A 14,864-nucleotide genomic window follows, 5' to 3' on the forward strand; every position below is an offset into this window, starting at 1 on the left:
CTGAAAATACACCACTCTGACTTTGCAGCTTTACCAGTACTTTTCTAAAACCTCTACTACTGTTTTACTCTTCTACATCCAGATTTTTTTTTCTCCATACTTTATTTACAAAATACTGTACAGGGTGGGGAAGCAAAATTTACAATCAACATTTAGTTGTTTTTTCTCAGCAGGCACTACGTCAGTAGTTTTGAAACCAAACATATATTGATGTCATAATCATACCTAACACTATTATCCATACCTTTTCAGAAACTTTTGCCCATATGAGTAATCAGGAAAGCAAACATCAAAGAGTGTGTGATTTGCTGAATGCACTCGTCACACCAAAGGAGATTTCCAAAATAGTTGGAGTGTCCATAAAGACTGTTTATAATGTAAAGAAGAGAATGACTATGAGCAAAACTATTACGAGAAAGTCTGGAAGATACTATTAAAGAAGAATGGGAGAAGTTGTCACCCGAATATTTGAGGAACACTTGCGCAAGTTTCAGGAAGCGTGTGAAGACAGTTATTGAGAAAGAAGGAGGACACATAGAATAAAAACATTTTCTATTATGTCAATTTCTTGTGGCAAATAAATTCTCATGACTTTCAATAAACTAATTGGTCATACACTGTCCTTCAATCCCTGCCTTAAAATATTCTAAATTTTGCTTCCCCACCCTGTATACACATGTACCAGAACATGGCATGGAGAAAAAAACATAATGCTCAAGGTGAGGCAGGAAGAAATTAAATAGAATTGCATAAATAGGTAAGTAAATTAGATAAAATAAAAGTAAAGGAATAAACAAGAAGAGAAAAAAAAAAATTACAACTTAACCCTTTCATGCACAGGCCACTACAGTGGACAGTTCTTCTCCAGCTGTTCTCTTCTACAGTATATTCGTGGGTTTTGATGTTTTAGTTCCATATCAGCCAACACAGTGAACACTTACACACCATCCCATACACTGACAGTCAGACCATTACTGTAACTTTGCTGTTCTTGATAAACCTGATCTGCACTAACATGTTTAAGTGTAAATCAGTTGTTATTTGTTAGACAAGAAGGTTTTGTTTTGCATATTATCTCCATGAAGTGAGTAATTACTAGCAATAGAATACGTTAAAATGTGAGAAGACATCAGATTAGCAGCATTAAAAATGTTTTTATTTCATTGTTTTCATATCGCTTTCTAATATTGGGCTTTAAACACGTTTCTTTGCTTGAAAAATTAAATACATGGATATTTTTGGAACTCCACAGAAAAAAAAAACAACTCGATCACATTGTTTTTTTCATGCCTAAGGAGGAATAAAAACACTGAAGAAAAAAATCTTGACTAAGGTTCTCACAGTTCATGCATGAAAGGGTTAAATTAGTCACATAAGGCTTTAGTCTTCACAGCTTTAGGGTTAGTGCAAAAGTTAAGTGTGTCTAGATAGGATTTCAAATAAGATTTAAACACCACAAAGCTGGGTTTCTGATTGGCAAATTTGCTTGTATGTTATATGAAATTTAGCTAATAAGGAAATGAGATTAAGAATAAACAATTTCCGAACAGGCAAATCAGTAATAAAGAAACCAAATAAAATATCTTCAATTTTGAAGTAAAATAAATATCCAGTTTTCTATTTAAAAAAAGATTGATATCACACCAAAAAATTTGACAAAAGGCACATTCCCAAAACAAATGAGTTAATGTTTCACCCGAATTATGACAAAATGAGCAAAAAGGGTCAACATTGATCTTATACTTCATCAGAGTTGAATTAGTTGGATAACACTTATGTAACAGTTTTAAAGATACCTCTCTCACTTTATTCCAAATAAAAAAAACTTCCTTGTTAATAACTGTACCTTTTCCCATTCCACCTCAGAATATAAATTACTCCAAAAAAAGATGGAAGCTGGCTTACAAATTGTATCCCTTTGAATCACTTCTCTAATGCATTTATTATTAGTTTTTTTTACTCAAGAATGGATCTAAATTTCCTATGTATAATTCTGATTGCGCAATTGATTTTGAGGCTTATAGAGGATATGCACATACGTCACTTCCCCCCTAGGCCACGCCCCTCTAAATCAGATTGAGTGGCAAAAACCAACCTGCTCAACATGACAGAGTATAGCAGTAAACACAGCGAGACCAGGAAAATGTGAAATATGAAATTAAATTAAGGACAACTGGATTGGACGTGGATCCGTATGAGCTACCAAAGAACAAGTGGTCCACGAACACTGACATGTGGACAGAAATGGAGTATCCTGACATCCAGGGTGTAGGGCAGGGGTGTCAAACTCATTTCAGTTCAGGGGCCACATTCAGCTAAATTTGATCTGAAATGGGCCAAACCAGTAAAAATAATAACATAATAATAAATAATGTCATTTCTAAACTTTCCTCTGTTTTAGAGCGAAAAAAGTAAATTTACATTATGAAACTGTTTACATCTACAGGGTGAGTCAGAAAAAAACGCTCTTTCCATTTAAAGAAATTGTACTGCTAAAACGGAAACACTGATTTTTCTTTTGACCATACAGTCATATTGATGTGGTTATTGAGCATGTCTGGTGATGTAGTCATAGATTTATAGCATTGCATAAGAGAGAGAAGGTCCATTCTTTATTGGGCACTGAAATACCTGCCAACACAATGTATGCCACAGTGAACAAACTTGAAATTGACAACAATTACAGGAGTCGGGGCTTTGCTTTCACACTCAGGACATAGGCCTACATGACAGTGCCCAGGGAGTTTTCATCATGGCAAGACCACAGCGATTACAGGTATTATTTCCTCATCGAGTTGTCTGTTTGGGTCAGGAGAGAGAGTGGCCACCTAGATCCCCGGACTTGACCCCCCTTGATTTTTTCTCGTGGGGGTATCTTAAAAACCGTGTGTATCAGACTGTTCCACAAACTCTTCAGGAACTCCGAAATCGCATCACGGCTGAAATCCAAGCCCTACGACGAACACGAATGGCGAGAAGAGCTGTGTTAGAGATGCGACAACGAGCACAGATTTGCATCAATCTGAATGGTAGCCAGGTTGAAGGTCGTGCCGGACGACTTCGTTGAGACAAAACATTTTGATGGCGAGTAAACATGCTGTAATGGCTGACAATTTCAATTTCATTCACGGTGGCATAAACTGTGTTGGCAGATATTTCGGTGCACAATAAACAATGGACATTCCCTCTGTTATGCTATGCCATAAATCAATGATTCGATCGCCAGTCATGCTCAATAACCACATCAATATGACTGTATAATCAAAAGAAAAGTAAGCATTTCCATTTCAGTGGTACAATTTCTTTAAATGAAAAGAGCGTTTTTTCTGACTCACCCTGTACAAGCAATCCTTTCAAAAGATGTGAATAACATGAACAAACTGAAAAAACAAGTGTAATTTTAACAATATTCTGCCTCAGTTTATCATTTACACATGTTCATTATATATAACTTACAGATTATAGTGGATCGACAAACACACAAAACATTTAGTAACAAGTGGAATATTGTTAAAATTGCACTTCTCTTAAGACATTTCAGGTTGTTCACACTTTTTGCAAAATTATACTTTGTTTTAGTGTAAATACATGAAAATATTTACATTTACAAAGAGAAAAATTTGGAATTATGAGTATTTATAGGTTATTTGGTAGTATTTTACTGATCTGACCCATTTGAGATTGAATTGGTCTGAATGTGGAACCTGAACTAAAATGATTGGTAATATCTTAGTGGAATTTTAGCATTTCACAAATTCATCCCAAGGGCCAGACTGGACCCTTTGACGGGCTGGATTTGGCCCCCGGGCCACATGTTTGACACCTGTGGTGGAGGGGATCATCTCTATTTTTACCTGTAACAAATACACATGGTTTCATCATTACTGACAACCAGGGTCCAAAACTAGGGCCCAGAACCAGCTGATCCAAAGTGCATTTACAGCAGACCGTGTACTGACCCCAGTGAATATATGCAGGATCTACTGGTACTGAGGAGATTTACTGAGTCTAGTTCAGATCAAGTACCTTATACAACACAGATACTACTGCTGCGGACCAGCAGGGTACGACTTTATTCTTGTAAATTATGATATTTTTCCCACCTGTTTTTAAATTACGACATTGTTTTTGTAATATTATGGCTTTATTGTCGGAATATGATGACTTTAATCTCTTAAACGAATGACATTTTTGTTAAATTATGATTTTTTTTTAATAATTACAACTTTATTCTCATAACATTGTGATTCTTTTTGTATTTAACTTTATTATCATAAAATTATGGGTTTTATATCGATATTTTATGTCTTTATTCTCGTAGTGACAAGTGTTTTTATTTTCTTATGTGGTCCTAATACTCTGTCGTAGCTTTATTCTCCACTTCCCCTGTATTTGAAAAACTGGGTTAGCCTCAGTTTAAGTTAGTTTATAAATCATATAGAGCACAAGGTTCATAATCACAAAATGAAGACAAAAACCATGAAAGATCTGATCATGAAACCAAGAGCTTTACTAAGAAGTGATGTTAGCCAAAACAATACATAATTTAAGGTATGATTTTAGCCAAAAATACAGCATAAATTAATGTTAGCTGACACCAAACAGGATCCACAGATCTACGTTTGGTTTCCTGGATTCGTGGATCCATCTGCTTCTCTTTTCTTTGGCTTTCAGTGTCTGTAAAATAACAGCTCCGACTGCTTTTCAAATCTGTTCATACAATCAATCGCACAACATTTCTTCCCCATTTTTTATTGATCACTGTTCTTAAGTTTGGACAGTATTGAAGACAACGCTACCACTCATCTCCCTCTTTCTGCCACTCAGTGGGCGGAACCACGGTGACTTCCGCTAGCGGTGACGTCACCTGCGTACCCTCTATTCTCTGTTAGTCGAGGGGTTTTTTGCCTTCAAGGACCCTGTTCTCATAAAACTTGGCAGGCAACATAAAACAAAAGAACTAAACATTGCCCCTATACGTTATAACGGATCTCTGGAGCCAAAAGTAAAGAAATATTCTGACAGTATAAAAAAAGTGAATTGATGAACACATGACTTTGAGTTTACTTTAATGTTTAGTGCTGCTGCAAAATGGACAGTCTATCCTTGATATATACAGCAATTTTGTGTTTTGTGCATAGTCAGAATTTAGTCTGATATGTGTAGGATTTTTGAGTTACTATGGGATCTGACAGGAATTTAGGGTAGGTTGAAGGATGGCTTAAGGGGGGAGGAGATTCTAAATTAAACTTCATCCTGGTCCTTTTCGAATGTTAGACTTTCTTTTATATAATCCTTTTGCTGTTTTAATGCTAATTCGAAATATATAAATAAACAAACATAAGTGTAGTTTTTATGTCTTAAATAGTTGTAGGTAAATTGGTTTTGGATCAGGTTATTCATCAGCTCTCAATGTGAACTTGTAGCAGATGCCACAAATATTTCATTGAAATAAAATATTGGTGAGGAGCTGTGCAAGAAAGAAAAAAAAAAGCATCTTCGTTTGATTTATGATTTTAATTGGTAGTTTTCTGGCTACAAACCCTGAAGACAGCTTAATTCTAAATACTCTAGCTTTATTAAAACTGTTATCTATGTATGACTGGACAAACACATTTACAGTTAATATATTACAAGAAGCAAACAGGTTGCAACGTTGCATCATGAATTTTTGAAAGACTCAGTTTTGTGATTTAGGCATTTCTCAGAATTTTCAGAGAGCTAAACCACAAGTAACTAAATTAATTCAATATATTTCCCAGCTCTTTAGTGGTATTTTTAATGTTTTCTTATTTCCTCTTCGGTGCTTGTCTGTTATGACTACATCAACATCACAATAAACATTAAGGAACAGGGAATTTTTCAGATTTTCAGTGAATAAATAGACTTTTGTCTGGTTGTTCTATCTGAACTATTTCCCCGTAAGTGATTATTTTTGTAATTTTTTTCAGAAAGTTTGTGCAAATTTTCAGTTAAACATATAATCAAATATGAAACATTCATGCCGTAGGAATCAGGAGTAGATTTTGGTCTGTTTAGTGATGATGTTTTGTCATTATTTATGCAGAGAGCATCTGAGTTTGTGATTTTTGCGTTGGTGGTAAAAGATGTTAGTGATGTTTGAGCCTCTTGTGTGTTAATTTACAAAGTCGGATTTTCTGTGTCTGCCTTTTCAGACTCAAACCATGTGACAGAATATAGACCCTGTTTTAGGTCTGAGCTCTTTGTTTGCTTTTGGTGTGTCAGAGTCCTCCCCCTTCCTCTTCTTCCTCCTCTTTAGAGTTTTATTCTTTCTTGTCTGTTTGTGTTCCCTTCATCCAAACTGTCTGCTGCCTTCTGTGTAGAAGAACAATAAGCATCTCACAAACAATGAGCAATATTGCTCTAGAGAATATGATTTGTGATCCAGCAAAATACACAATAAGTGGAGACATAAGACGCTTTTCTCTCATCACCAAATATACACATTTATCATTCTGTCACAAAAAAGAATGAAAAACAAGGCCTTTCTATCTATAAAATACCCACAAATGGCAAAAAAATAACCATTATGATCAATCTCAACCCTAAGGAATGGAGTTAAGCTGCATTTTTTAATATGAAAAAGCAAAAAGTAACTGATGTTTACATCTGTGAAATGATAATCTTCAATCTAATACTGAAACATGACTGAATTAACACTGTCCTTACAGATCACAGACAATATAATAATAAACATAGAACTTTACTTTTTCTGCTTTTCAACGCTTCAAAGACCTAAACAGCCGTCGGCAACCAAAAGCATCTACTGATCTAAAGTGTTTAATAACCTCTGAAGCACGAATCCTATCAATACATGTAAATAATTGGTGTAAAATGCAGTTTGTCATCTTTTCATGGTCATCAGATATGACCCATTTGGATGTTCAGAGGCTTTGTTTATGTTTAGTTAATGTTAATATATTTAGCCAAAGAAGCCACTTTTTCTTCAGTTTTCTCTATTTTAATATAATAATCTTTGAATTTACTCAGAGCTTTTACATGACCAGGAATTAAACATGAGAAAACACTGATATTCACATGAAAAAATGCAAAATACAGATGATAATGTTATATTCAATGATGATAAATCACTTAGGAAAGGAACACTTATTTGGAAGCCACCATAAAAATTAGCTTTAGCTCTTTAAATGTTAAAATAATTGGTGGTTGATTATAAGTTGGTAATTGTTACAACCGTGAAAGATACAGATAGTGGTGATGATTTGCCTGATTATATCAATTCTGTGCAATCGATGCAAACATAAGTGACAGATTGAAGTGAGCGATCTGCAGGTTATTAATGAGATTTCATGCCTATATGTAGGAGGGTTGAGTGTGGCAGATTACGCACACAAACACACAAAAGCACACACTCGGGCCTCTCTAATTGGCATTATACATTCCCCGGTCCCTCAACGTTAATCTAATTCTAACCTTAAATGTAAAACTGAGTCTCAGGAGCCACTGGAAGCTGTGAGGAGAAGAAAAATAATAACACTATACTAACACAAAGACACATTAAAACCTAACACAACTCAGACACACACCGATCTCCTTGGGTTCATTCAGTCGTTGTCTCATTAGCTGACTCCACAGCTGTCTTCCTTCAGGTTGTCATCTCAGTGGCTTCAGAGCCGCCGCTGCTGCTTCCTCTGCGCCCTTTGATTCATGTGACACAAAGATGCATAGATAAAACGCAAGAAGTTCTTCACGGCTGCAAAACAACAGAAAGCTAATTGTCAGGAGGAGAAATGAGAACAGAACAAGATGATAAAGAATGAAGGATCATCACACATTTCGAAATTGTAATTCATATTGTAATGTTTGTATCAGTAAATCCCTGATCAGCTCAGAGAATCACAAATGAAAAGCTTTCAGACAGATTGTGTAATTATATATGTGTAGATCAGTTTTATTCAAAGCCTTGTGTCCCTCAGGAGCAACAACAACTCATTTATGCACTTGAATTCATTCACACATACAGATTAAATGAATACGGGGCTGATTTGGGGATTCCATCACACACTGAACACATGAGTGGCGGCCTGCGATCGTGGTAGTTTGGCGAAACCCCAGAGCCGCCATATGCACAGTTCCCTCGCCTCCTGACCTGCTGCTGCTTGTCGATCTGCTGCAGCCATGAATGTGCAAACAGAAGCAGATCATCTCCCAACCTTTAAAGCATGGTGACTTTTTATTTTCTGTTGGTTCCTGTTACATTTTCAATCAATTTTTTCAGCTATTTCAGGTCCGATCGATTTTGGTACATTACTTGAGATACTGCTGATGCAAGGAGCGACTGCTGCAGCATTTTGCACACTAAATGAGTTTTTGATTTATACCTGATGATAAATAATTGTAGTAGTCGAAACTATGTGGGAATGAAAGCCTGAATGACGCTTTGAGTGTCACTAAAACCCTGCAGTATTCCTCAGAGGGCAGTTGCAGGGCTGAAGTGTGTTTGGTGTCTTAATGCACGATTCACAGGGTTCCCACGCAGGTATGGAAAAGTATGGAATTTGATTTTATAAATTTCCAGGTATGGAGAAGTATGGAAAATGGAAACAAATGTATGGAAAAATATTCATGTTTCCAAGACTGTTACCGCTGTTCTACTTTCTAAAACATAAAATTATGAATATCTAAAAAAGAAATGGATCGATCTGGTTTTTTAAGGCGCTTGCTAGTGCAGCTAAAATGTTTGTGTGAGAGCACATACAGTAGGCTACGCATCCCAGAAAACATTTGGGCAGATTGACAAGTTGAATGCCCAGTCTTCTGCTCTTATCCTCCTCCCGCCCAGGTGTCATCAAGTTTCGCTGCTGCTTCAACAGAATTTATTTAGTTCTACTCCATAAATGTCATTGCCTGTACTGTGTCCAATGGTACAAAAAAATCAATCATTAAGGAATATGACATGCTTTTTTCATGACGTATGTAAACAATATTTAGCTTTTATTCTTATAGACCTGATCGAAAGGGAAATTCAGATTCTCAAGAAAATCGGCACTTATCAATTAATTGTTAATCAATCGATAAGGTCAATCAACTAGTGATTAATGGATTAATCGATCAGTTGCATCCCTAATGGTGAGCTGAGAGAGACAATCCCAATACATAAAAGACATGACAAACTCTGAAGCTGAAACTGAAGCACTGTGGTACTGTTTATCTGTCAAATGTTCATTGTGGTCGGTTTCAGATGCTGCAGCTCTGTCATAATTCATAGTTTGAGTTATTGTTTGTTCAGTATTAATTGTCAGCCTTGTAAATCCAAGCTGGACTGACTGTACATATCCTGACCAAGGAAAATAAAATTCTCACTTTGTGCAATAATGTACACCTGGCTTTTCTGCCTCCGTCCATTATAATATACATTATATAGACTAAATGTCATCTAAAATTAACATTTATTTGCAACATAGTATAGCAAACTATTACATGGTCAAAAACAAATTAATTTTAGCAAAAAGGAAAAAAAAAAGTCTCCATTATGAATGTCTGCAGTTGCCAGAAATTTGTGATGTTAAAATGGGGTCATGAGCAAAAAACGGTTGGGAACCACTGGATTAAACTGTGCCTTTAAAGGATGCTGTGGTGTATTGATGATTTGTAGCACTAGAGGGCATAGCAGCCGATCCTTTTTGATCCTGGATGTAGTCGGTGTAGCGTGTACGGTGGATGAGGGTGGGCTAGTCCAGGCTTTGGTGCATCATGGGGGAAAATACAGTATGTGTGGTAAAATCCCATAAGTCATGTGTGATGGCGCCGGTGACATGAAAGCAGAGCTCCTCCTGAGACGACGGTGCACTCCCCCGCCCTCCCTCTCTCTCTCTCCCATACAGTGCCATGCTCTCTCGCTCCTCTTTCATATAAACAGACGTGACTGTGTTGATGAAATCAGCTCCGACAGATGGATTCACAGAGTGTGGGATGTGAAAAGGATGTGAGAGGGATGAGTGGAAGTGCAGCGCATTTTTAACTGTCAGCTTCTTCACTGCTTCTTGCCTGGACTTTGATGTTTTCTGCTGAAATCTTCACAGCTGGAGTATGTTTAAAGGGCAGAATGTTGGAGCTGCTGTGTCTTTAAAGGATTAGTACAGATTTTTAGAAGTGGGGTTACACTTATCCACAGTCAGTTTATTACCTACAGTAAATATGGTAAGGCTGTCCAAACAAACAGTCCCATATGCTGTCTATCATTGGACTGTCCTTAGCTTTATTTGCAGGACACATTTACTGTTGCATCCTTTACGCCACACAGTGTTTATGCAGTGTCACAACTTTCAGTTCCATCCATAGTTGCATTAGTTTTTCTCCAGATCTTGTATTGATGATAGAGAATCGGGCCACATTGCAAAGTCTTCTCCATTATATCCCAAAGATTCTCAGTGTGGTTCAGGTGTAGACTCCATGTGTAAATGATGTCGTACGCTCCCAAACCACTCTTTCACAATCAACAATGTGATATCATGACTTGTGTAAATATTATCTGTACACATTATAAGCTTTCCACATGAATGTTGACGTCGTTATTAGCTCCCTGTTTAACCTCAATCGATGCGTCAAATGCCACACACTGAGGGTTGGGGGTTTGGGTGATGTGAACTGGAGATCCTGGTGTAAATTGACACGCGATCAAATGGCATTGAATAACACATGAAAGGTCAAAGATGTGTAGGTATAGCACGCCAAATGCCATAACAACTGGCATGACATACAATCTTGCATTTTATTGAGATCAGTCTGCAATCTGATCCTGATGAATCCTGGTGTTTTCATCTCTGAATATGAAGACAAACTCCACTGATGTTCAGACCTGGTCATTCAGTATATTGAGGTTCAGGTGAACTCATTTTATAGACACAGAACCTGAACAATCTGGGGCGACACGGTGGTGCAGTGGATAGCACTCATGCCTCACAGCAAGAAGTAAGTAAGTAAGTAAGTAAGTAAAGTTTTATTTATATAGCGCTTTTTAAAACAACATGTTACAAAGTGGTTCACATAAAGAACAGATAGATTAAATCAAATCATATTTTAAGCCAATTTACAGAAACCCAACAGAATCCTCCAGGAGCAAACACTTGGTGACAGTGGAAGGAAAAACTTCCCTTTTTAACAGGCAGAAACCTCGAGCAGACCCAGACTCCTGAAGGATGGCTTTCTGCCTTGACCAGTTGGGGTTAAAGCGAGAAAGTAAAGGAGGAGAAAAGAGAGAGCGATAGAGATAGAGAGAGACTGGTGGAGAGTGGGAGAGGGGGGAGGTAGGGGGAGATGCACGCACAGATAACTGAATTAGAACATCTATGGAACAGTATAATAAACACTATCGTAACTATATGGATAAGTGAGTGATGACGATGGTGGAGAGAGGCAGGACCACAGCAGCAGGTCCAGAAATAATCCAGGGAAAACCTGTGATGATCCTGGGAAAACCTGTGAGGCGATAAAGCACAGAGACTCCAGGGAAGAAGTCAAGTCAGTAACATGAATTCACTGGGCTGTAGACAGAAGAGATTTAATGAAATGCTTGTTTATAAAAGTGAGTTTTTAAGAGTCGCTTGAAGGTGTCTATGGAATCTGATGATCTGATGTAATGGGGAAGACTATTCCAGAGGGTTGGGGCCAGAATTGCAAAAGCACGGTCACCTTTTGTTGAGAAGTTGGAGCGGGGGATGGATAGGAGGTTAAGGTTTGATGAATGGAGTGGTCGTGAGGGTGAGTGGGGAACTAGGAGGTCAGAAATGTAACTGGGGGCGAGGTTGTGCAGGGCTTTAAAAGTAATTAGGAGTATTTTGAAGGTGGGTTCTGGGTTCAATTCCAACACTAGTCGATGGGGGTGGGACCTTTCTGTGTGGAGTTTGCATGTTCTCCCCATGTTCCATCCAAAGACATGCACTGATAGGTTAATGGGCTAATCTAAATTGCCCATAGGTGTGAATCTGAGAGTGATTGTTTGTCTCTATGGGTACGTTTACACGGCAACACTAGGATCTGATTCCGCAAAGATTTCTCCTTTGCGTTATAAAATTATTCCGCGTTAAGACGAAGCCGCTATGATAACGATCTGCGTTAACATGAGTCCGCGAGGACGGCTGAATACGCTGTAGTGGCCATGCCAGACCAGTAGCTGGCGATCTCCTAACTGTCCTCCTTCAATGGTACGTTAGGGATTGACTCAGGCATTGGCGAATATAAGAAATGCGTCTCCGCTGGTAAGAGTGTAGACGCAGTAAGTCTAACTTTTGGTGGAGAAGCGAAAGCAAACTGAGCACAGTTAGCAGCACGTATGTTGTTCTGAAACCGGCCATTGTTGTTGTGGTTGTTCCTTCTTTTTCTGCAGCTTTATTGTGTCATAGAGGCTGGTAAACCAGCTTGGAGGCGCATTACCACCACCAACTGGCCTGGAGTGGGTTAACTGGCGGTTCTTGGCTGCGCGCGCATGCGGTGATGTCATATTTTACCCCGGAACGCTCCGATTCGCGTTAACACGGAGCTGAAATGCGGAGCGTGTCGATAACGTTCCACCCTGGACCCTGGTATCAAAAGTTTCCGGATTCAGGCACTCTAGGCACCGTTTCCATGTTAACAGAAGGCTAATCCGCGATGAAATCTTCCCGGAGTCGACTGAATCCTACGCCGTGTAAACGGCCCCTATATGTCAGCCCTGCGATGAACTGGCGATATGTCCCTGGTGTACCCCGCCTCTGCCCATAAGTGGCTGGGATAGGCTCCAGCGAACCCCATGACCCTAGTGAGGATAAAGCGGGCTCAGAAAATGAATGAAAAGAACCTGACCAGCTGAACCAACCCCAGATCGTAACACTGCCCCCACAGGCTTGTACTGTAAGCACCAGGCATGATGGGTAATCATGCCATCCACCTTTCTTTTCACCCTGATGGACCATCACTCTGGAACAGGGTCAGTCTGGACTCTTAAGACCACATGACCTGTCTTAATGCTCTCTATAAACTGATGGTTGTTGAAGAAATAAGAAGCTCCTAATGCATCAGTTAAAGGGTTAACCTCTTAAGTTACACAAGTGGGGGGAAAAAATATATGATTTGCTTACTCTCCATCTTTTACTGTTTAAGTTTGTCTAGTGACAAACAGTAGTGAAAGAACATGACTTCTTTTTCTAGTATTTCTTCTCTCCATTCCCATTGGATCGCCAGCAACCCAGTTGCCATTTTGTATTACATACATTAAAATTTCTACAATAGAACTTTTCAGCATTGTGGTTTTTCAGATTTAAGTTCTGGAACTTAGTAAACAGGCAGAAATGAACACAAATTAGGTAGGAAGGAAAAGTTAATGTGCATACTGTTTATTCTGGGATAAAATGTTTAATAGCTAATATATCTGTCTCCATTAACAGTGTATGTTCATGGATATTTATATTCCACAACAAAGGAGTCTGAACAGTGATTTAACCAAACCACTGTGAATTTCCCAAATTATGAACACTGAGTTATCACTTGATACTTGAATGTGGAAGCTTTATAGAATTCTGCAAAAGATAGAATTTTGATTTTTGGGAACAAAAGATGGAGCTTTTTAGGTTAAACATGAAAAATGCCTGCGGTTCTCATTTAAATTCAGAATTTTCAGAGTAGATATTTTCTGTCTTTCCTGTCATTTTTCCTTTTTTTTTTTTTTTGTTCCTTTGTCTTCTTGCAGACAGAAGGTAAAGAGAAGACAGTGAGGAGGAAATGCAAATGGAGCTGATCTGAATTTCAGCCCCAGCAGAAGCTGACAGAGTGGACAGTAATTGCTCCAGTAGCAGTTCCCCTCCTGCTGATTATTTAGTGCTGTCGCTCAGTTCTGCTGACATCGCACAGTCACCCCACCACCACCACCACCACCACCTTCAATCCCCCAAACCCCGCCTGCCTGGCCTCAACCGAGCGTTTCTGTCTCAAAATTACAATAGAAGTGTAGACGTGATTATCAGGAGAGCATGTGTGTGAATACATGTAGTTCCACTGTTGAGCCCAACGGTAACCTGCTTCTGGACTTAAATATCCAAATGCAATGCAAAGATATTTTCTGCAACAAGCATTAATTTCTTATACCTTTATATTTATGTGTTTTATCTGACATATAGTATAGCTTTACATTTTCAGGAATTAGTTAATATGTTCCTAATTCCTTATACACTATATGGACAAAAGTATTCAGTTGAAAAGAAGCATGAATGGGACATCTTATGCGCTGTGGCCATATTTAGGTCCATGTAGTTTATAAACATCAATATTTCCTTAAAGTTTAATGGGAGATTTTTCTTCCTAAGTGAGGTATGAAGAAAGTAGATAGTTGTGGTACAACAAATGTCACACATGTTACAGTCAGAGCGCAAAAAATATTTTACGAATTTAGAAGTAGTACATTTAAAAACATTGTCATCGATGATAAAAAGAAAAAAGTTAAATCCATTTCTGAGGCATTTTGGAAGCAAAGATAGCAATTAAAGCAAAATAACCAATGCAATACAATGATATTTATCGCAATGTAAAACTATATTCTGACATTTGTCGTTATTGTTTTGTATCCCAGACCCCTGTTAGAAAAGAAAGGCCTGAATTCAACGTGTTGCAATACTTTTGTCCATATAGTGTCTATAAGTGTAATTTTCTATAGTACATGTCATTTTAAAGGATCAGTACGTATAATGTCAATAAATCCTTTCCTACAACATACATAACTTAGATTTGTTATTTTACCGGGTGACAACTGAGCTGTTTTGTTATAAACTAGAGTTTCCTTTTGTCTCCTAAAGAAAAATGTCATCCAGTGTGACAATGAGGTTCAATGGTGTGTTTCACTCAGTGGTTATTTT

At 38.0% G+C, this 14,864-nt stretch overlaps 1 protein-coding gene across 1 annotated transcript in view; it reads left to right on the top strand.

The window, feature by feature from the left end:
• Window positions 1-14,864, top strand: part of mapk8ip1b (mitogen-activated protein kinase 8 interacting protein 1b) — a 120,311-nt gene that overhangs the window by 480 nt on the left and 104,967 nt on the right. The window lies entirely within an intron of this gene.

This window comes from Sphaeramia orbicularis, chromosome 3 (genome assembly GCF_902148855.1).
Source record: "Sphaeramia orbicularis chromosome 3, fSphaOr1.1, whole genome shotgun sequence".
Taxonomy (NCBI): Eukaryota; Metazoa; Chordata; class Actinopteri; order Kurtiformes; family Apogonidae; genus Sphaeramia; species Sphaeramia orbicularis.